Source organism: Pomacea canaliculata, linkage group LG3 (assembly GCF_003073045.1).
Source record: "Pomacea canaliculata isolate SZHN2017 linkage group LG3, ASM307304v1, whole genome shotgun sequence".
Lineage (NCBI taxonomy): Eukaryota > Metazoa > Mollusca > Gastropoda > Architaenioglossa > Ampullariidae > Pomacea > Pomacea canaliculata.
In genome coordinates this window covers 41,681,342-41,703,668 of record NC_037592.1, presented here as the reverse complement: position 1 = coordinate 41,703,668, position 22,327 = coordinate 41,681,342, and the positions used below count along the sequence as shown (strand labels likewise).

Genomic DNA, 22,327 nt, shown 5'->3' with positions numbered 1-22,327 from the left:
ATATGGAAGAGAAGGAGGGAGGGGGAGAGAGATGATAACGACGATGATGTTGATGTTGATGATGACGACGACGAGCTAATAATTTTACAGAATCTCGTTCGTTGTGACATTCCACACACTTTATCCAGGGTGGATCGTTTATTTGTATGAATTTAATGTTTCAAAGGTATTTTGTTTTCCGGTCTTAAAAAACTCGTCAGTTGGCGTCGCTACTGGTCTAACTGAAGAGCAAAATAAATTTTAAATTCTTAGATGGTTTGAATTTAAGGAAAGAGCCGCAGGAATTTCGTCTTCGCTTTGTATTTTTGTGTTTGTTAAGCGCGGTGAGCCAGGCTTTGCCCGGGGTTACGCGCCTTACAAGCTCACTGATTATTATTTCTTTCCTACCACCTCTAACATCTTAATATTCTGATAAGATAAAGTGACATATTTGAGAAGCCCCTAGTAGGAGGAGCAATTTGAATAATCAAAAAATCTGCTGGTTTCCTGCATATGACAGGGAAGAAAGTTGTTTTTAATCTGTCACCACCGTGTCCTTATAAAACATTGTAGGCTGCAGTAAAGCTTTAGGATGTGTGTTTTTGTCTGTAGCTCTCATAAAACGTGAGTACATCGAGATTTCTTTTAATGTCAGAGACGGGGAAGGCGAGCTTGTGTAGTGAAGGGAAAGAATGTTCAGTTGGTTCCGTTAATAAAAAAAATTATTTCAGTTTCTTGAGCACAGTCGTTGCTAGTATCTTGAGCAAAACACGAACTGCAAAGTATCGTTTTCCTCACAGAATATTAAGTTATTCACGTGGGGAGAAGAGTTTTGTAATGACATTTCTGTCGTTTGTGTGTGACATAATTTGATTCAGCATTTTCTAAATTTTTTTACTTTGGGTAAAAAAGGATTGATTTAGGTCGCACTTTTTTCATTGAGGACTAAACATAGCTTATTGTTATTTCAAATATTAAAGAGGACCAGATCCTAAAAGATTTGTAAGTGATACCTGTCGTGACAGATCACATTTTTAATAATGCCCTATAGACAACAGTGATGATTACAAGTAATTAGTGTAAGTATGGCATCGGCGACTCAACGGGAGGGAAAGAGTTGAGGTGACTCAGTTTACTGCAGAATTAATGAAATGACAAGACCCAGCCAGAGGACGAGGGAGGTGGGTGGTTACTGTTCATACAAAGATGTTATGTTCACAAATCCCCTTCCACACTTTGTTTTCGCCTGCTGTTTAGAGGCAATCCAATCCTCATGGATTCATCTGATAACTTTGTGTGTGTGCGTGCGCGCGCGTGTGTGGGCATGCCTGCGAGCTAATATGTCTGTGAGAATGTGACTGCGAACATGGATAGGTGTTTGTGAACTTGTGTGCTTCTGTATTTGAGGCTGTGATTGGGAATATTTATAGATTTGTGTGGGCGGGCCTGCGAGCTAATAGGGCTGTGAGAATGTGACTTGTGTTTGTGAACGTGCGTGTTGCTGTTTGTGAGGGTATGATTGCGAATATGTATAGATGTTTGTGGGCGAGCATACATTTTTGTGTGAGGGTATTGATTGCTTCGGTAGCTCCTTAATCAGTTGTCGTGCGGCAATGGGGGGGCAACTCGCTAGAGAAAGAAATGCTCTCCTCAATCACACTTTTTGTCGAGAATTTAGTCACTTCGCCCACCAATCCGCAGTTATCTGGGAAATGGAGGTGAAAAAGACGACGCTGACTAAGGGTGAGGCATATTGTGTCCTGCACCACTAAGTAGAAGACTATCGATTCACGAACCCTCACATTCGCCTTGCCAGTGATTGGGAATACCTCATCTTCATGGAGCACTGTTAAAAAAGAAGTGACATGCACTACCAATTTTGGTACTGGCATTCCAGTTGCAGTAATATATGTTCAATTGATACACTGTACAGACATCTTTCATTGGCACATCGTACCTCAGTGAGACAGTTGGAGACGCTTCTCATGCTGAAGTTCTGAAGGCATTGAAAGTTCTGGCAGGTGTTGTTGGGAAGTAAAATTGCAGGTCACTGATGTAGAGACTGCGAGGGCCTTGAAAATTTCATATTGGGAGCATGTGGTATTCCGGCCATCATTATAAGCGGATTGCAAGACGTATGGAACTTCAGTGAAGAGCACAGTTGCAGAACCTTTGTGGCATATACATTAGCTGAACTTTAGAAGTAAGTGATAACACAATAGCACAACTTGAGTAACGTACACAGCAGCAAAATGTCAGTGACCTTTTGTGACGTATACAGCAGCAGAATGTGGTTGACCATCAGGGACACATGCAGCAATATAATGTCAGTAACTACGCATTATTTTCGGCGAAGACATAATCCTTGACTGAACTTAATGCTGGCGACATTAAAAAAAAAATAATGTAACATAACGCGCAACATCACGAGTAAGATAGATCGCACTCTGTGCGCAGACCAATAATGATAAATGAAAAATAACAGTCTGTGGACAGTGAGGTACGTATAGACATACTGAACAATATAAAGATGAGATACAAGATAATAGACAGTGGACAGTGAGGTACTATAGACACACTGAACAATATAAAGATGAGGTACAAGAGTAGAATGTAAAGCAATGTATGAATGTATGAAGGGATGTAGATACTATAAACAGTGAGTCGTTACATGATGGTTAGGATGCCAGACAGTATTGTCAGGGAGTTAAGAATAGTAATTCAGGGATAGTACTTAGTGAACAGATATGTTTACAGAGAGCGTGTGAATGTAGCCTAGTAGTCCGAGTGGCGAATGTGATGAGGAAGAGAGTTCCACTGCTTAGCAGCACAGATGTGGGACGTCCGTTGTCCGTATGTGACTGTCTTTGTGGGAGGGAGGGTAGTGCGGAGTCTGATGAGCGAAGATTTGGGGCAGGAGTGTGGACAGATAAGATTTCAGTAAAGTAGTAGGAGGACGAGCCTTCAAAGAATTCATAGAGTTGAGAGGTTGTAGTTTATTCTAGCTTTAACTGGTAGCCAATAAAGAGAATGAAGAAGTGTGAACGAGACGATCAGGTGAGTTCTGGATTTTCTGAAGCTTGTGAGCGAGGTACTGTGAACAGTCTGCAAGAAGAAAGTTGCAGTAGACTAGCTTAGGCAGAACAGATGAGCAGATAAGAATTTTGGTGGTTGAAATGGACAGAGTATGGCGAATGGAGCTGATTATTCGGAGCTCATAGTATGCAGAACGACAGTTTTGAGAAACATGCTTATCAAGAGACATGCCAGCAGACATTATGACAATTGCGATCTTCGTTTTCTCTGTAAAAGTAGAGTGAAGCGCAAAATGGCGGGACTAAAGAGAATGTAAGGCTGCAGTGGATGGCGACACATGAGTAGTCTGTGCTCACCATGACAACAGTCGCATATCGATCTCGAAAGAACTAACAGCGAAAACAAGGACATCGTGTTGTTAAAATCTCCCACCATCTTCACCTCTTACCAAAAAAATGGGGAAAGCAAATTGGTTTTTTACTTAGTGAAATAGTGACCTCGTTTTGGCTAGCGCGTCGCCTCGTTTTCATTCGTTCTCTCTCAGTGTTCACAACAGAGAATCAACAATCTTGAAAAAATTGTAAGAAATAGAACAGAATACTTAACAATATTTTTTTGCAAGTCGGATGTAGAACCTAGCTCATCACTGAAAGTTTATATCAATATCTTATAGTTACAGCGCATTTGTACTGTTATTACAGGAGCAATAGTTTGTAGCCCGCAATCTGTCCCCCACAGCACTTTACGTTGTCCTTGCACGAGTAGCTGGAGCCTCGCTATAACTTCTTATATAAACTAACTGTGCATGCCATTATAACTCAAGTGCTTAGCTCCAATAGTCGTTTTGTAGGCAGCTGTGTTTTATGACTTTCTTGGAAGGTAGCCAGTGAAGGTGAGCGACCCAGTGAGACCCTTCATGACATCGTGGTCTACTTCTTTCATCTCGAATGTCTTCAATACAGAAGGGATGGTGGTGTGTTAATAGTGGCGCCCACTTCGCTTGAGGGCGCCACCTTTCACAAATCACCATAAGTTTCGCTGCTGAGGCATTGCACTTACAAAAAAGGTGCGGCAAAATTAATCAGCAAATCTTCAGAGTGGTTTAGAACTAACAGCGAACTTCACAGCATATAAATCATGTCCAAATATGAGGCCAATGTCGAGCCTGTAGTCCAATTACAGATCAGTCTAGGTGATAAGGGTGTCGTACATACATGTGATCGCTGCATGGACCCATAAAGGCAACGTAGGGGATAATTCACCTCAAACACAGTGCCAGTCTCTTAGGAACTGATCAAATGCCGGAAAATATTAATAATATATTCATATATATGCTTTATGCTACAGTGATATATATACACACACATATATGCTATTTAGGTACAAAAGGCTAAACATTGTCAAGTTGGGTGTAAGACTAGGCCTTGGTTAATAAGGATTTAAAATTTATTTTCGAAATATCCGCTAATACATCAGGCCTAATACATGCGTTTTGCTATAAAGAATAAGATAACATTGGGCAATTAATGAACTAATAGTGTTACGACGGACGGTACCCAGCCCCTTCAACTATAGGACCCATAGTGCTGTGACGAGTGGTACGCAGCAAAGATCAAGGCCGTTAGTTTGGCCAAGGTGGGAATGACAACCTCGATATGAATTTAAATTCATGAGGCCAAGCAGGTCGCCAAACTATTATGCATTCCATGGTCCACAGAATCCGACATGAGTGTCAGCGCGTGTTACCCTTCATTGTGGTCAACCCGACCACGTGCGCGAGAGAAGACGACACGTGAGCGCCGTTCATCTCCCTAGCAGGGTTCAGGCGTTTGCGTGCGAAGCGGACTGAAAGGTCGAAATTGTGAAAAGGCCACTCGGGGACGAACCACGATCACCCCCAAAAGAATGGTTCAATAGAATTATAATCTTATAGGCGACTGTGTCGCAAAGTATATCGCCATAGACGGCGCTGCAAAATCAATCATACCCAGAGGCCGGCGCGCCGTGCTGTCACACGCCCTTTTCACGCATGGGCAGTCTGCGCTTGGGGAGGATGGAAGTAGGGGAGAAGGTGGTGATGGTGGTTGTGGTGGAGGTATTGGCGGTGGTAGTAGCTATAAGAACTCGCGGACACATCGTGCTACTTACTATGCTGATGGTGCTGCAGTTGTCTCCTCTAATACCTGGGCTAAATGTTATTCTGCCATTATTAGACCTGTAACAGCGGTTTTGGTGGATGTTGGCAAAACAACACTTTGTACTATGGTATAACTTGTGATAACGGCCTACCGTGATGTAGTTGTCAAGTCGTCATCACTGCTGTTTTTTTTCAAAACTGTTAAGCCCTCGTTATAGAGATTATTATGTAAACTCTCTGACTCCTGTGATGTGACCGACAGACTAGACGTCAGGCTTTAAAGGATGATTCAGTCTCGGTGATAAATAGAGTATTTACTTAGCGCTCTGCTGTTAGAAAGTTTCGGAAAGTTTAGCCTCTTCCTCCTCGACACACACACAGAGATACAACCATGTCTTTCATTTTACTTGTTTTTGGTGCAAGTTACCGCTTGAAAAACAACGCATCAGCAGCACGATGTTTTATCGCAGGCACTATAAGCCAGCAAAGATTGTGACTACGTGCGTAATGTCCGGAGAGTTGCTATTCAGGTCGACAGCCGTATCACGTCTTCCATCTGTGCGCGTGCAATCTGTGACAAATCCAAGCTTTACGCCCAGTGGTTATTTGATGCCGAAGCAAGCCGTTAGGGAGCTGCAGGCAGTGAGGCACCGAACTTCAGGCGGTGCGAAAGCTGTCTTTGATGACAGCAGGCGGCGCAGATTCCCGAATCTGACTCGTCGGTACCAACCCCTTGCCTGCCTTTCGCCGGGTCTTACAGAATGGACTTGGTATAACATCGACTTCATCCTGATCCCTCTAGTTTACTTGGCATATCGTGCTCGTGGTGCCAGTCTCCAAGCATCACTGAGACTTTCCTCATTGTTCTGTGACCTGTTTGTAGAAAAAAAGCACGTTATGAAGTCTGTTTCTTGCAAAAGGTTATCAAAAAGTACAGCTGCGATGTAACAGGTTTAAAAATAAAAACAAGATTGCTGAGAGTTACTTGTTACTGAGAGCTATTCTGTAGGTATCGCTACTTGTGAACAAAAATGTTCTCAAATTCGATAAAGTCTGTTACTAAGGAGTCTCTTAAAATACCTACATTTATTTTCAAATAGAATATAACTTCTTTCTGGTCTTTATTTCCATTCTTATAAGGGGTAAAAGAGGTTACTTTGTTAGCAGTACTCAGATCTGCAATAAAAATACTCGTATGTATAACATTTTTATGACTTAACAAATGGATGTTTTGGGATTATGGAGGGGAATGGCGATGTTGGGGGAGGGACGAGACGGAAGGAATAATTTTGGTGGGAAATCCTAAACTAGTCTAGTGAAGTAGACAAGATCGCTTCACAGTGGTCGTTAGTAGTGTGGAGTAGACAAGATCTTTTCACAGTAGTTATGGAAGTGATCGCACCCGTAATATAGGAAGATGATATCAAAAGCCGCATCAACAAGGCCAGGCATGCTTTCAACAGTCTACACCCCATCTGGAACTCCCGAGCATTGTCCTTCGGCAGTAAGACCCGCATCTTCAACACCAGTGTGCAGGCTGTCTTACTGTATGGTTCTGACACCTGGAGAGTGACCTATACCATCAACAACAAGCTCCAGACCTTTACCAACCGATGCCTACGCCATATTCTGGGAATAAGATGGCCTGAAAAGATATCCAACAGCTGCCTGTGGAAAAGAACCAACCAGAATGCCACTAGCCAAGACATCAAAAATACTGTCATAATAATCATTGTAGTAGAAGCCCCAGTAACCCTGACCCTAAAAGCTCCACGGTGTGATGGCAGGATCCAGGGATCACATTACTGTGTGAAGTCTCCAGGTGTCCGCAGCCACAGACGCTCTAAGGCTGTCACATCCTGCACTGAGGTATTGATTTGTGTGGCGCATCATGTACTAAAGTGGGTCCTGATTTTTTTAGCTCATGTACTGAAATGAACCCTGATTTGTGCAGTAATGTTGTTAGATGTACAGAAGTGGCTACTGATTTATGTAGTAAATGATAAAATGATAAAAAGACAATGATTTGTGGGCAGGTATTGTGCCGCACAGTCACATCATAATTATATGGATTGAAATGGGCCATTCGCATCACTGTACACAGTGGGCCATCATTTGTGCTGTCGTAGAAAAAGGTGTTGTATGAGAAAGGGTTGCTTGTTTGAAGACCTAAGACATGAGACACCTGTCTGCCAACCCTCGCTGTTGCCCATAGTGGGCTATTTCCTTCTAGCTTGGCTTTACGGTAGGAACACACGAGGTGTGTCCACCCCTCCTCCATCTCCTATCGCCATGTTTCTTGTCAATCAGGAGTTGAAGTGCTTAATGGGCGGCATCAGACCAGCCAGTGGAAATCTCAAAAGCATTGCGACAGATGTCGCTTGTCTGACCTTAAGGAGACAGTCAATTCTTGGGTGCCCAGAAGGGACTGTCGGTCTGCCGGGGCCAGGTTGGAGTAAGTTGCATGCCCCGGCTTACCTCCTGTGACTGACGGCTCCAGTAGCACGCATTCATGACCAGTTCTTTCAACTCCCATCCTGTTATCTGCTGGTGGTTTGCTTTGATGCTGTCGACACGACCGAGCTGTACACTTTGACATGGTGCCACCCTGCCTACCTTTGTATCGTCTGAAAGAAATGATCAGTACCGCATGCCTTTGTGTCACAAAATAGAACCTTTCTTACATCAGCTTTCTGTCGTGTAATTTAATAGACATGATCCTTACTTTAAGTGTGTAGCATATAATAAAGCAGACCCAATTCCTTCCCGAAGTCTGCGGACTGTGATAGAGAGGAGCAGATGCTACAACTGAGCGCGTGCTGTGGAGATCTCTGGAGGCGCAGCTAATCCTCAGCCCCTCATACATCAAGAGGAGAAGACAGGTGGAAGTAGGTCATCGTGTTGCCTAGCTTGCGAGCAACTACGAGGTTAACTGGCGACGTGGGCGATTAAATACTCCAGCGCCATCTTTAATGCTTCATCCTTTTTTGTCAGTGGCATTCTTAATTCTTTCTTTTTCAGCGACAAACTTTGTGCTAGATACCTTTCTTTGTCAGTGGCAAACTTAATTTATGTGTAGCAGGCTCTGGCACAGCAAGGTTATTGAGCTAAAGGGACGATCGAAATGCAGGATATGAACAAGGCCCCACCGTTATCGTCTTCCAGGTGCACCCGATTATTTTTGTTTGTTTGTATTTTCTTAGTATGAAGTATGCGTGAATAATTGGGCTCAATGGGAGTAAACCTGCATGGGTGCTTAAGTTACGTTTAAGGACTAGGTGGTGCATTTATGCTCATGGAAGACATGGGGAACAACCATACGTATATAATATTTCTCACTACGTCATCGACGTTATGGTAATATTACTAACGTACGTGAACAGCGCTATGGTAACATTCCTACTACGTCAACAACGTTATGGTAATATTCCTTACTGCGTGATCGATGTTATGGTAATATTCCTTACTATATCATAGACGTTATGGTAATGTTTCTTACTACGTCGTTGGCGAGGACTGAGTTTTATGCTGTAAAAAGTCGAGTTGCATCGTGTCAAAGCCTCCTTTGTTTCGCTTGAGAGAAGACCTTTCCACTTACACTCGCGCTGTTTTGAACAGATAGCAACAGACAGCTGTTATACATACATCCCATTTTAGAGTTATTGTTCAAAGGAAGACACCTATCGACAAATTTCACCCTACCCTAGTATCCATGGTGCTGAAACTGCAACATCTTGACAGACAATATGGCGCTACAGCATGGCCCGCCAGGAATGTTTGCTCTTCTCTTAAAGGCGCTTAAGTGGCCACCCGTAGTGTCTATGTCGGTGGTCTCCCTCCCACTCCCCCCTTTCCACCTACAGACTGCATGTCGGTCTCGGTACAGACTTGTTTGCATCCGTCGCGGAGATATAGTGCTATACAGCCGTGCCAACACAGAGCAAGGCGGCAACGTTGAAGTGTCGCAGATGAGGCGATAGACTTGCTGTCTGTCCCACCACAGGTATGTGTGTCCACCTGTAGAGCACTGCTGTGTCGCCACTGAGGCGTGTGTCAGAGACTGATTGATAGATCGAGTTGCTTACATAGGTACAGCATTGGAGAGCTAGTTGGAGTAGAAGAGAGGTTCTTCAGCCTATTTTCTTTTACTCCATGATTTTTTTAAAAAATTTGCTCTGAAGTAGTACTAGAAAGGAGTGCGCTTGTCTCTGTAGCATTCTGTCGGTCGGCGGCGTGTTTCTGTTTAATATTCAACACCATATCAATAGCGTATTTGTATGCAATACATACCGTTACAATAGCGTATTTGTATTTATTACGTACAATGACAATCGTTTTGCATGTAATAATACCGTAATAATAGCTTTTCTTTAATATATACCGTGACATCAGCTCGTTTTTAATACATACTGTGAGAAGAGCTCGTTTCCATTATATGAAGTTAAATCCAAAACTCTCTAGCAGTCGTCTTTGGTTAGCCCACCCCGACCCCCAGTCCTGCTCAGTAAAGCAATCTATTGGAATATTTCTAAATTCGGCGTTCGGCCCTCGCTAAAAAGCGCTGTCTTCAAGAACATTAAATTTTTTTGCAGGGGTCAGGGAGGAACTCTTCTCTTGAGGGCCTTTGGCGCTGATGTGATATTAAAATGCAAATTTTGATAAAATAAGAGGTGGAACAATTTGCTGCAGCGTTATCGACAGTGTGTGGCGTTTGAACATGGATTAACTTTTGATGTTAGCCTTATCTTAGCGAATGTGAAGCGACCTGCCATGTCTTTGGCAGACTGACAAGACGGCTAGCGTGCAGGACCAGGATTCCGTTATCTACTATGTATCTAGAGTCACAGTCCTGAATACAGGACTAAACCCCTTGACAAAAGGCTTATTTTCCCTCTTGTGTGAAGAGTGGGTCAGGTCCCAACTTTAATAAGCGAGTGCAAAACCTGCTCGTTCAGTTTTCTTAAAAATGTTGTTTGAACAAAAAATAGATTTTGTCTAAAGACACTACAAAGCAATGGAACATAGCTCAGTATTCATTATAAACAATATGAATTGTGGATTAATGAAAAATGAACTGTCCACAGCCAGTGACGAGGCTCGGCTTTGGGGGAAGGGTGTGTGTGTGCCAAACTTCATGCTGACAAAAAACGACGTTAACATCCTTGCCTCCTCAATGTCTTTTTTGACAATATCTTTTTTTCTAACAGCGTATGTTGAGCAGACACGGTTCCTGCTGGTTTTCATTGCAACTCAACCACTTCAGAGTACACGTTCAGTCGTGCATAGTAACAGGGTGGTGTTGGGGTCACATGATAAGCTTGCAACATACGGCTCCGGAATACAGACTTGGGGCTAATGAAATAAATAAGTAAAGAAATAAAAAGCGTTTCATTATGATCGGTTTAACTGTTAGAATTAATTGTTAGAAATAACAATGTTTGGTTCCCTAGCCTATAGAACCTGTATTTATACTCTCCTACATTTGTGCATGCGTAGACATCTTCAGTCGACATTAAATCTTGAGAGCTGGAAGATAGTTGTGAGAATATACTGCCTGGTGAAAGACACCCGACGCGTCAACCATAAACGTCCTTCAGGCCCGAATTACTGAAAGAAATGGCATTCACATGAAATATTGTTTGATTCCACGATTTCCACTGCTGTTGTTATTATGTTTTCTCCAGACCCTCACTTTTTGCTATTTCTTTTAAAATTGTTATTTGTAGTTTTTTTTCACGACATCTTGCTAGGCACCTGCTTTGTTCTAAAGTGCAGACGAAAGGTCAGCGCTAGGCTGGTTGTTGGTTCCTTTGTTATAACAGCAAGTTCTTGAGATAAAGGGAGGAAATGCAGGAGATGAACTAGGCCCCACCATTATCGTCATCCAGGTGCACCTTGCTATTTTTTGTTTGTTTATATTTGCTAAGAGACAGATGAAGTATGCGTGAATAATTGCGCTCAATGCAAGTAAACCTGCATGGGTATTTAAGTTACGTTTAAGCACTGGGTGGTGCGGGAACGTGCATGGAAGCCATAGTGAGCAGTCATACGTATATCGTCTTCACGGTGAAATATGGATAGTGAAATATTAAGGGTAGAAATATAGTCTGTGGAACATTCACGGTGCTTGTAGAAAGTAAAAACTGACAACATGAAGCACTTCTGGCTAACAAACTATTGTGACAGTACAGAATACACACACACACCACTGTGACAACACGTGTGCACGCACATACACATACACACAACTCTGTGCCAATATAGTATAAACTCGCGCGCGCGCACAAACACACACACACAGTGACAATACAGCAGACACTTGCGCGCACAGATTCAGGAAGATGTTTTTGTACTTGGTCTCTTCACGTGTCCTGCAAATCCTAGTCCCTATGGCCTGAGCGAGACTACGAGTGTGGTATTGTCACCCAAAGGTCAGGAACATTGCCGTGAGCAAGGTGTTGGATGTCATGTTGAACCAGAAGCGACCAGGCAATGAGAATGAGGAGTGAGGCGCTCATGCGGCCACCTTCAACTCGATTTACTATGGAAACGAAGCTGAGAGATGGCGGGAGAGAGGAACGGACTGAAGGTACTGGATACCAGTACGAACAGGCTCCTTACGCAAGGTCTACAACGTTCGGAGGATCAATGGGGTCAAATTTGGGCGAAGAACAGGGAAAATCTGAAGAAGACTCCAAAGAATTTAGCCTTAGCAGAAGCCCTGCGGAATATTCAAGTCTACAAGATAACGGCATCTCCGTGCTTGGAAGACAAACGCAAGCGTTCGTTCATAGTTTGCAAAAGTGTTATATTTAACCTTAACTGTGTAATATTTAACACATTGTTTACATTGCGTTATTTGGTATTAATTTTTTATGCTTTTGTCATGCGCTGCTGACTTTGAAACTGTACACGAGACCCATGAAAATACTTTATCTCCTTCTGAAGGATCATTGTCTCAGACGCTCAGCTGATTAGAACACGTTAATATCAGTACACAGCGAACGAGCGTTCATTTGATCTGAACAATAAATCAGAAGGCACACTGATGAAGAATCCCGAACCCTCAAAATCCCATCAGAGCAATGAGGTGTGAAATATGCCTCAGCAGATTTTACAGTCGATCTTACCTAACAGAGTGTGTAAAGATTTTACAGTCGATCTTATCTAAGAGAGTGTATAAAGATTATACAATCGATTTATCTAATAGAGTGTGTAAAGATTTTACAGTCGATATTATCTACCAGTGTGTAAAGCAAGCTTCAGCAAGACGTAGTACCGCAATGGTTGTATCTCTCGTACATTTCACCTCTGCATTGTGGATAGAAAGATCTGGAGTTAGGATTTTCTCTGGGTACTCCACACTACCCTTCATCATCCGTCTTTTCTTTCCTTCTACCTTTTCCCATTTGTGCATAAATCATAAACCAACCAACACGCTTGTAGGATAGAACAATCGAGAGATCGAAACTACAATTGGTCGCGGATTCACCTGTCACCCGAGTGTCACATCTGTGTTGCAAAGGGTCAGGGGGAAATTACTCAAAGGCAGCTTGTACGCTTTTCAGAAACTAGCAGGTGACTATGTTAGGGTATGCAGCTGGTAAGGGTGCAAGTCCTCCGGGAGAAGGGTAGTTGACATCAAGAATACGCAGAGATTAGATTGCCTGGAGACAACTCCGGCCACTCTACACAAGTTTCTCTTCTCAGACAAACCGTGTCTAGGTACTTACTGAGTACCCTGTTATCCCTGAAAGCAGCACATGAGTGCTTAGATCAGTGGCGTCTGGAGGCGTGCTGGTTCGATTCTATGTGTGTGTGTATCCTGTGTATATACACGGTATTTTGTTATCTTCATAGAAGCCAGGTGGGCTAATTCTTATCGTATCCTGCTACACTGCGAGTAATTACACCAGTGTACCTGTATCCTGTCTTGAGAGCAGTCAGACTGGATTGCGTGTAAAGTACCCCGTTATGCTGAGTGAAATCTCGCCAGTGTGCATATGCAGTACCCAGTTTGTAACGTGATTGAAACGAGGCAATGTCGACTTTCCGACCACCACGCTATTCATGGTGCTGGGACGCAAGCCTCACACATCTGTCATTAAGAGATGCAGGGCTGTCACTAGCCACCATGTGTCCGTGACCGGCACACTGGCAATGCCGGGGCCTTCCATTGAACCGAAACTTCATCAGTGGCCTCGTTAGATGCACTACTCCCCACCCCACCGACTCCTCACACACACTAATTCTAGCGCCTGGCAACACGGAAGATGTCAAAATTCCCTCCACCCAAGCAGTACCCTTCCCATCCTTTTCACTAAAGTTGGTTCCTTCCTCTGTACTCCACCCTCCGCACACACAGATCATCGTATTGATCTCTACCACCGCATTGGACTTTGCCGCCAAAGATTTATTCTTTTTATTTTTTATTTTATTAACGTGCGAGGTTCCAGCATATGAAAGAAGCAGTGCCTTCCACCAAGCAGCGGGTATTGGCTGCACGTGCAAGTGTCCGAGCTTGTCTTGCTTGCCGATTTATCAGTCATTTGGTTTTTGCTGAATGGAAAACGATAGTTGCCGAGAGCTGACAAGGGAGGCTGCGACGTTCTTCGTAGCTCGACTGTGTACTTCTGACGTCAGGCTGTGAGGTACGCTGGGTCTCGCGCAGCCTTATTATACAGCGTCGCAGATGTCGGGTTGTTACAGCGCCAGTTACAGCTGGGACGTGGTGCTGATAGTCTGGGGTGGCGCCACCATCTATGAAAGGCGTAGTTGAAATTGCTTGGCTGTACAGTCATTTTTTTGTAGCTGGCAATCGGCATAGCAGACGGCAAAGAGTTAATGTTTTATTATTCTTTTAGACGAAAGACAATTATGAACATAAACATTTCCCTTTTTTGATGTGTCTTCTTTCTACTGGGCAATACCTGTAAAAAAACCACACACAAAAAATCCCACAAAAAACAAAACAAAAGCAGAGCAACTCAACGAAAAAGCATCTTGTGTTCAGGCCTCGAGAAGCAGGGCTCGCTGCAGTCTGTCGGGAAGATCTGAAGGTCTTGATAATGACCCTGGTCTCTGGGTGACACTTTCGTAGAAAGCAAGAGAGCTCTTTAAGATTCGGTTACGACGAGCTTCTCCTACATCAGCATTAGCGCGTGAAATCTTTCATGTCATTTGCGGCTGAATGTTTTATAATCTTCAAAAGAGACAGCAGTATCTTGGAAAAACTCCCGTTGGCATGACAACGGCATCCTCTGTCCTTGTGGAATGTCCACAGCCTTCCGATGTTGGTGCGAGGAAAGCTCACGTGGAGTGGAGTTGTCTGTCCAGCCTGCAGACTTGTCGCATGCGGATTCCACGAGTTACTGGTCGTCGTGTCTTTCGAGCCAGGCGGATCTTCTGCAGCTTAATAATCAATGGTGCGTCGTGATCATTATATGGCACAATCCCGTCCGGTAGATTAGGTTTTAATCAGGCAGTGTTCTGAGAATAAAAAAGGGGATTTCTCTTCGTCTTTGGTTTCTTTAAATAGCCTACCTTCCTTATCAATATCCTGCTTCTATGCTTAACGAACACAAATGTTTTCTACATAACTAGTGTTTTTGACGATTATTTGTACCCGAATCTTCATTCTCTTGAACTTCTCTGGCACTTATCATTCTGCTTTAGCTTCCAGCGCAATTTCCAGCACAGCTCACCAGCATGACTCCACGTTGATCCTGCACCAGCTATGACAGAGGCCCCACAGAACGTGGTCTTGAGCTTCAGTAGACAAAGAGAAGATAGACGGAGTCGTTTTACGGCTATTCGCCGCCTCCCAAACTATGATCAGGACGGGGCGGGGTTGAGAGATAAGGGGAGTGACGCTTACTGAAGCGAAAATCCATCGCACGCCGTCCTTAGACCGGGTCGCCAAGGAGCCATGGACGCAAGGGAAATCATAGAGGAGTGAAAAAAGTAGTGTTGCCTGTAGTGACACGCTGTCTGCAGTACATTGTGATGGTTTATTTTCACAGCTATGTGGTATAACTTTGAGGAGAGCACCTCCAGTATATAATATGGCTGTGAGGTGGACAACATTACCAGTATGAAGAATAGCTGTGAGGCAGGCTACAATATAATAATAATAGTATTTTTATATAGCGCTATATGTAGGCTCAACGCGCTTTAAAAGAGTGATATCAATCCGACAAGTATGCAACACACACACACACATGTTAACTAACTACAGGGCTTCTGCTCTAAATACGGTCCCAGCAGATTTTTAAGGGGTCCCTGTTCTTCGCCCCATTGATGAAAATTGAAGGGTTCCGAACATGCGTACTGTACGCAATTTTTTGCGTAAGCAGAACCTAACTATATAAAGAAAAGTGTTGGTAGCTGGGATTTGAAGCCGCCATGAGGCCAGTGTCACATGACCTAACCAACTGCGTATGTCGGTTCTAAGACCAGCTGAGTCTGTCTAAGGGACTGGACGACCATGGAAACTTCTGCCCATGTCCAGCGTACACACACACACAGATTGCTAGCAAGAAGCCTCGCCCCAACACACAGACCGTGCACAACAGTTGACAAGACATCCGAAGGTTTCAGTCCACGCTGCTGATACACATTCATCCAGAATCCATAATGTAGCAAAGCGGTTCAAGATAAGAAAATGTAAAATTTGCAAGTGGTGAAAGTGGAGAAAACATGGCTGTAGACATCGCTAGTCGACATCATGATGCAACGAATGGCACAAAAACTCCAGATATGGTTTGATCTGGCACTTTATGAATTGTCATGACTGCTAGAAGCTGCTCAGAAAACATCATCACGAAAGATAGATTACTAAAGTGGTTTTTGTTTTGTTTTGATTTTTCAAAGCACCAAATCAACAATCAGGTGGAAATAGTCTTTTCTGTAGATAATATCATCATCACCACTACAATCAACATGATACATGGTACTTTGACAGAAAATAGTCTTGTTTGTAGATAATATCGTCTGTACATGACTACCATCAACATAGCACATGACACATTGACAGTAAAATAGTCTTGTCTGTAGATAACATCATCTGTTCATAACTAGCATCAACACGATACATGATACATTGACAGTGCATTAGAGAGGAGAGAGTGAACTGCACCGTATGACCATGTACCAACGAATGGCGCGAGGAAGCCGTTACGCAGAGGCTGGCTTTCAGTGGGACGACAGAAGGCCCTAGTTGAGCAAATAAGGCCTTGATCATGATGCTGTTACAAGTACAGATTATTATTTTTAATTTAGCTTTGTGACATCAGCTTGAGTGCATGTCAGTCCGTCATACGAATTCATTTTACAGCTATGGCGCTTGACATTTCCTGCTGACCTTTGCCTTATGGCACACGACTTAATATGCTTAGCGGAAACCATGGAGCCTTTCTTTTTTGTCAAAGAAAATGTAACGTCCTGAAATAAGGCTAATTCTTCGTCATGTCCGACAGCGCTCACATTGTCCTGTAGTTTTATTTGTCTCTCTCCCCTTCCCGATTTCAGTCGGCACAGTCTTTAGAGTGTGCTGATATAATTAACGTGCTGATGTAATTAACCCTTCTAATGTTATTAACCTTTCAAAGGAGAGCGCACGTAAGGAAAACGTAGAAGGAAAAAGGGAGGAGACCGCGAGGAAAGGGAAGAGTAGACAGAGGAAATGTTTTAGAGCTGCTGGGAGACGAGGCCCCGTCAGGCACAAATCAGAGTAGATAGAAGAAGGTTTCGAGAAATTGGAAGACAAGGTCGGCAGGGTTAAATTAGATTTGCAACTGAACCTTAACAACATGATTTCTTTTATTTATTTATTTTTTTTTTTGGTGATGGTGGTGGTTGAGGGCTAAAGAGCAGATCGTTCGGTGAACCTAGCATCCCGGTGACGGGTGTGAGCTGGTGGTCTGGGTTATCTTGGTGCTGCTTCCTCTACAGAAACGTGGAATTGTTTTAAGTGTTTCTTCTTCGCTTTGACGAAAGGCATTTTTTGTCTTTCTCATCACACTTTCTCGAAATATGTTCAGGCACAGAGATACAATGAAATATGAAAGGCACAGAGATACAATGTTGCCTATGTTGACATCGTGTCACAGGGAAATGTGCGAAACAAAAAGAACATCGAGAAAAGTTTAATGAGAAGAAAAATAAGTTGTAAGGAAGTGACAAATGTAAAACTTTGACTTACCAATATACGCGCTCTCACGTTTGAGCCTCGAAATTTGACTGGTTATACATGCCTAACAAAATTTTACTGGTAGTCACGTGTGACTAGTCCGTTCTGAGATTATTAACAGCATAACAGTACCCACGCACAGAAACCGAGGCTGAGCGAGAGAAATATCGTTATGTATTTAGACGGTTTGTACATTCTGAATTTAGAATTATCTGTATCATATGTATTTAGAATCTGCGAGGTTTCTAAATAATATGCATTCACAGTTTCTTTTTATTTTGTGTTTATTTTAACTGGTTGTTTTATTAGAATCAATAGGTCTGCTGCTATATTTATCGCCGTAGAATCAATAGGTCTATTCTGCTACGTAGTTTCACACTTAATAATCAGTTGGTTTGCTGCTTCTACTAATATGCTTAACACTGTTGAATCAATAGGTCCCTTAGCTTTGCTGCTCATTTTTTACAAGGTAGAATCAATAGGTCTGCTACTTCTGCTGCTATTGTTTGCAGTATAAAACCAATAGGCCTATTAGTTCTAGTGCGCATGTTTGCATTGTAGAGTCAATAAGTTTGTAAGTTCTTCTGCAATGCTTTGTATTGTGGAATCATCTCTTCACTTTTTATACTGGGTCACCCTGCTGGTGAATCCCCCACGTGTCCTCCATCTCTGGAAAGTGGCGCTGTTTGTGTAGCGATCGAAAGAGGCTTGGCAGGGAGTGCAACTTATTTGCGCAGTGGTCGACCTTTTCGAGGACTTCGACGAGTTTCATGCAGATTGATTTGTATTATCTAGGACATGTCAGCCAATACATTCCTATAGAAATTCAGCCCTCGAGTTTTTCTCACTGATTGATTTTCTTTCTCATTGTACACTGACGAGTGTTTTGAACGGTAAACAATGTATCCCGTGTGATTCGCATTAAAGTCGTATTTGTGTATTATGCACCGTGAGGTCTTACAGCTGCCGGAAGCAGGGGAAGGAGGAGATGCTGAGGGCAGACACGGCTCTGAGGACAACAATCTGATAATCTCATCGTGACATCGACAATTGACGGGTGAGAAGGTGAAATCTGGTGAAATCTTCAGCACTGAAACTGCGTCCAGTTTCTCGATCATGTGACCTTCCTTTGTCATCAAGCGTCTGCTTAAGATGATGTGGAAAGCTTACGTGGTCAAAAGCTGTTCACTTGTGCCATGCGAACTGTACGAAAGGGAACTAGTAGAAGCAGTAACAGAGCTAAAATGAGAGGGAATGAAGCGAGTCCTGCTTGCCAGTCGGCGGCTAATGTCGGGCTATTGCTGCCATTTTCCTGTTCACAGATCGATGCTTTGGCGAATCTAGAGGAGGGGTGGTGAGGCTGGCAAGGGGTGGGGTGGAGTGGGGTGAAGGTGGATGAAGTGTTAACCCTCGCCATTGTCTGACTTAAGCCGATATGAGAGACCACTCCAATTTCTCTCGGAAGGGTAAGATGAAGTGCTGTCCGCTTGTTTGTGTCTGTGATACATGTTGGTGTAGGTAGAAATTACGAAAGGCCATCGAGGAACTGATATACTGTGGCTGATGGGTCTCCTGACCTCGTGTAATGTCAGTCATTATGTCATCATGTCGTGACTGTCATTTAGACTGCACTTTGGCCTTCGCTAGAGTTTTCGGAACTGATTATGCCCGTTCCCGTTGTATCCTTGAAGTAATTTTGTTGATAATCAGTGAAGTTTACTCGGAATACTCAATTGCAGATCTTTATTATCCCTGCCTACCCGTGTCGTCTGTGCCTGCCTAAGTTTTCGTTGGTGTTGTGTGCGCATTGCTGTCTGGCAGGCCAGTCTGATACTGTTTCTGTACTTCTGGTGACGAGGGATCTCATTCACGTCTGATATTATCTGTACTTTTAGTACAGAGGAATTCATTCATGACTGCACCTGTACTTTTAGCGACAGAGGCTCGTCACTCACTCTTGTGGTCAGGTTTGACCTACGCAATTCGTTGTCGGTGAAAATTGTCAGCTGAACTTTACATGTTAGTCTTGACTTGCAAAGAGCAAAGCCTCCTGTCACTACACGTTTTTTTCCCATCCCCTGGGAAGGACGCCTTGCCACCTCACACACACACTTCACATCAGCAGGTGGGAGAAGTGTTGGGTGGCTTGTGGCGACTACAGATGAGCATTCAGCTCTGTGTTGACTCGAGAGCCGGACACAAGTCCGAGAAAATGAACTGTAGCAGGCTAAATAGGAAACATCTTTTATTGCGCGCCGAGCCAACACGCGTTGCGTCGCCCGTTGTTTGCGGGGCCAATGTTTGAGGTTTACCTTGGAACTAGCCGCACGCGGCCAGCGCTCCCTCTAGCAGCGAATGTTTTCGTAGATGACGAGCGCTAGCCGAGAGCGTCCTCGCTTGTTTACTCAGTGAATGTCAAAACGTAGGAGAGAGAGAACGAGGATGGGAGGTGTCGAGAGGGCGAGAGCGGGAGATTAAAATATCACGTGACGTTCAATTTCTTGTGATCTTGCTTCACGCTTCCGGAAAATGAGTGTTTTACGCAGAAGAGGAACAAGTTTTGCGGCAGAGACAACTTTTCTTTAGGTGTTGCTATGTAAGCATCCTTATTTGTGATAGTGATGATATGCAGCGTCAAGTTATCATTATACCTGATGACATGCAGCGTCAGTTTGTTATTAAATAATGAAGACATGCAGCGTCAGTTTGTCATTAAGTTGAGCGTGATTGATGATATGCAGCAAACTTGTCCTTGATGTTGATCCCATGCAGTGTAAAAATGATACACCAACCAGTGGGGACAGCTGTTCAACTCCACAGACCGATGGGATGACTTTGGGAGGAAAAAAAAACAACCCATTATTAAACAGCGACACAACGAAGGGAACTGAGAATGTAACTTGTGCCTGTCCTGTCTGCTAACCCTCAGCTAGTACATGTCTGTGATCGTGAGCTAGTATCTGCTGTCTACTGGTCATGGGTCTGGCACGGCCCGTCTGCGAGCTGGCGCCTGTCCTGTTTGGTGCGGGTGAACTTGAAAGTGTAGACACTAGGAGAAATCTTGTTACAATAGTGAGGTCAGTGAGGGAGAATGTTTCCAAAATTAATCATCTACTTTTGTTGAAGAGTAGTGATTTGTTCTCTACATTGGACAATCAAGCAGCAAGGGGAAGGGAGTGTGTGCGGCTGTAGAGTCACTGTAGTGATGTGATGTTTAGCGTAGTTGGCGAGAGCTAGAGTGAAGTGATATTGTAGTGTAAAATATCGCGAGAGCTGTAGTGATATTTTAATGTCATTTCGCGAGATCGTCAGCATTTTGTACGTCACTGTGTGCTTTATGGCAACAGCAGAATGTGACACAGCGCCCCACAGCCAGGGGATTACCGCCACTTTAAAGCTGGCTGGACGGCCTGCTGGGGGGGAAGGGTCACTACGTGTTGAGGGAAAGACACGTCATGGGCATACGTCGTGCGTCACGAGCAGATCACGCTGATAAGGCCTCTGTAGTGACAAGCGGCTATAGCTCACAAACACTAGCAGGTACTAGCTCGTGCCGATAAGACATTGGCAGCGACAGTCGCCTGTGGTCACAAGGAATCCAGACAAGCAGGATTAGTAGCAGCAAGGTATTTTACCTGAGTCAGGTATGGAGCTATGAGCTGGTGAGCAAGTAGAGCTATTGAAGCTCGTCTTACACTGCAGGTTTTTCTACATATGCAGTCTGAATTAATCAGGACTGGCTGCAGGCACATAAAGATATATGCATGCATGACAGCGACTGGCACATATTTCCTTTTATCATTTTTTCCATGGCAGCAGTGACAAACAGTTATGCTGCTCGGCCGGTGCTGGTAGAAAGGGAAGGAAAAAGATGTTTTACGCCGAGCCAGCAACTAAGGCAAGGCAACCAAGCTTGCCTTGGAGGCCCATCTTGAGCGGCCGTGGTAGGCGCCAGTCGACTCCTTTTTGCAAGTCAGCCAGCCAGTCTTTTTTTCTCTGTCCACCTCGGCATCGACCACGCTACCTTCCAAAGTATTTGAAGGCGGTCTTAGAGAGTCGTACCGGGTCACGTGGACAAACAAGACATCCTGATTGCGCCGCTTCACTGCTGGCAGAATGTGTAATTATTGGTACACCACCATTACCATAAACTGGGATAGAGGGGTACGTATGATGTACACCATGGACGGGTATCGCTGGGAGAGACAGTGTGGAAAGGTACACCGAACTCAACTGACTCAAAATATGGCTGATGTTATGCGAGGGATACGCTGAGTCAAAACGTGTCTCAAAAGTGACTCATGTGGTTAAGTGGACAACAATGCGCAATGAGCATTCTTCGGAATGGATACCCGCGCATTATAAATCGACATCATCATCATCATCATCATCATCATCATCATCATCATCATCATCAACAGACCTAAAGTACCATTCGTTTGAACGATATATAAAAAATGTCTTTCTTTCTCAAAGAAACAAGGGAGCTATGAGCACAGTGTCAGTATGCATTCAGTTTCTTTGTTTCCTCTGTCTTTCTCTTTATATATATATAGTGTGTGTGTTCTGCGAGAGGTAATTGCCCTAGAATAAGAAGTTCGAGGCTAGTTAGCGGCTATTATAAGTATACACTTTAGCTATAGTTAGCGGCTTCAAACTTATACAATTTAGCTGAAAAAATCAAAGGTACTTTGACCCCAACAAACGGGAAGTATACACAACTAGTAAGCCAGCAGTGCTGGGTAATGAGAGCCTGACTTCTGTAGTAACAGAGGCAGCATCAAGATAGAAGGAATGCGCATTTTTGTTTCCATAACGCTGCCATGTTTCTGAAACGATGGCGAGACTGGCATATTATCTTGTCATAAGTGTGATATGCTGGCAAGAAATGCGCGTTGTTATATCAGTGTGATGGAAAGATGGGGGTTGTGCCACAACGGGGTCCTCTCCTGTCAGGTTATTTGGAACAGGTCCCTTCCAAATAT

General features: G+C 43.7%; 1 protein-coding gene and 1 long non-coding RNA gene across 2 annotated transcripts in view; one reads left to right on the top strand and one right to left on the bottom strand.

Annotated features, from left to right (window-relative positions):
• Positions 1-22,327, top strand: part of LOC112560343 (FERM and PDZ domain-containing protein 4-like) — a 99,466-nt gene that overhangs the window by 20,100 nt on the left and 57,039 nt on the right. The window lies entirely within an intron of this gene.
• Positions 5,349-8,943, bottom strand: LOC112560345. Its single transcript, XR_003098507.1, has 3 exons — positions 8,855-8,943; positions 8,652-8,757; positions 5,349-6,025 (listed from the first exon to the last, which is right to left on the bottom strand). It is a non-coding gene; the product is annotated as an uncharacterized LOC112560345 (long non-coding RNA).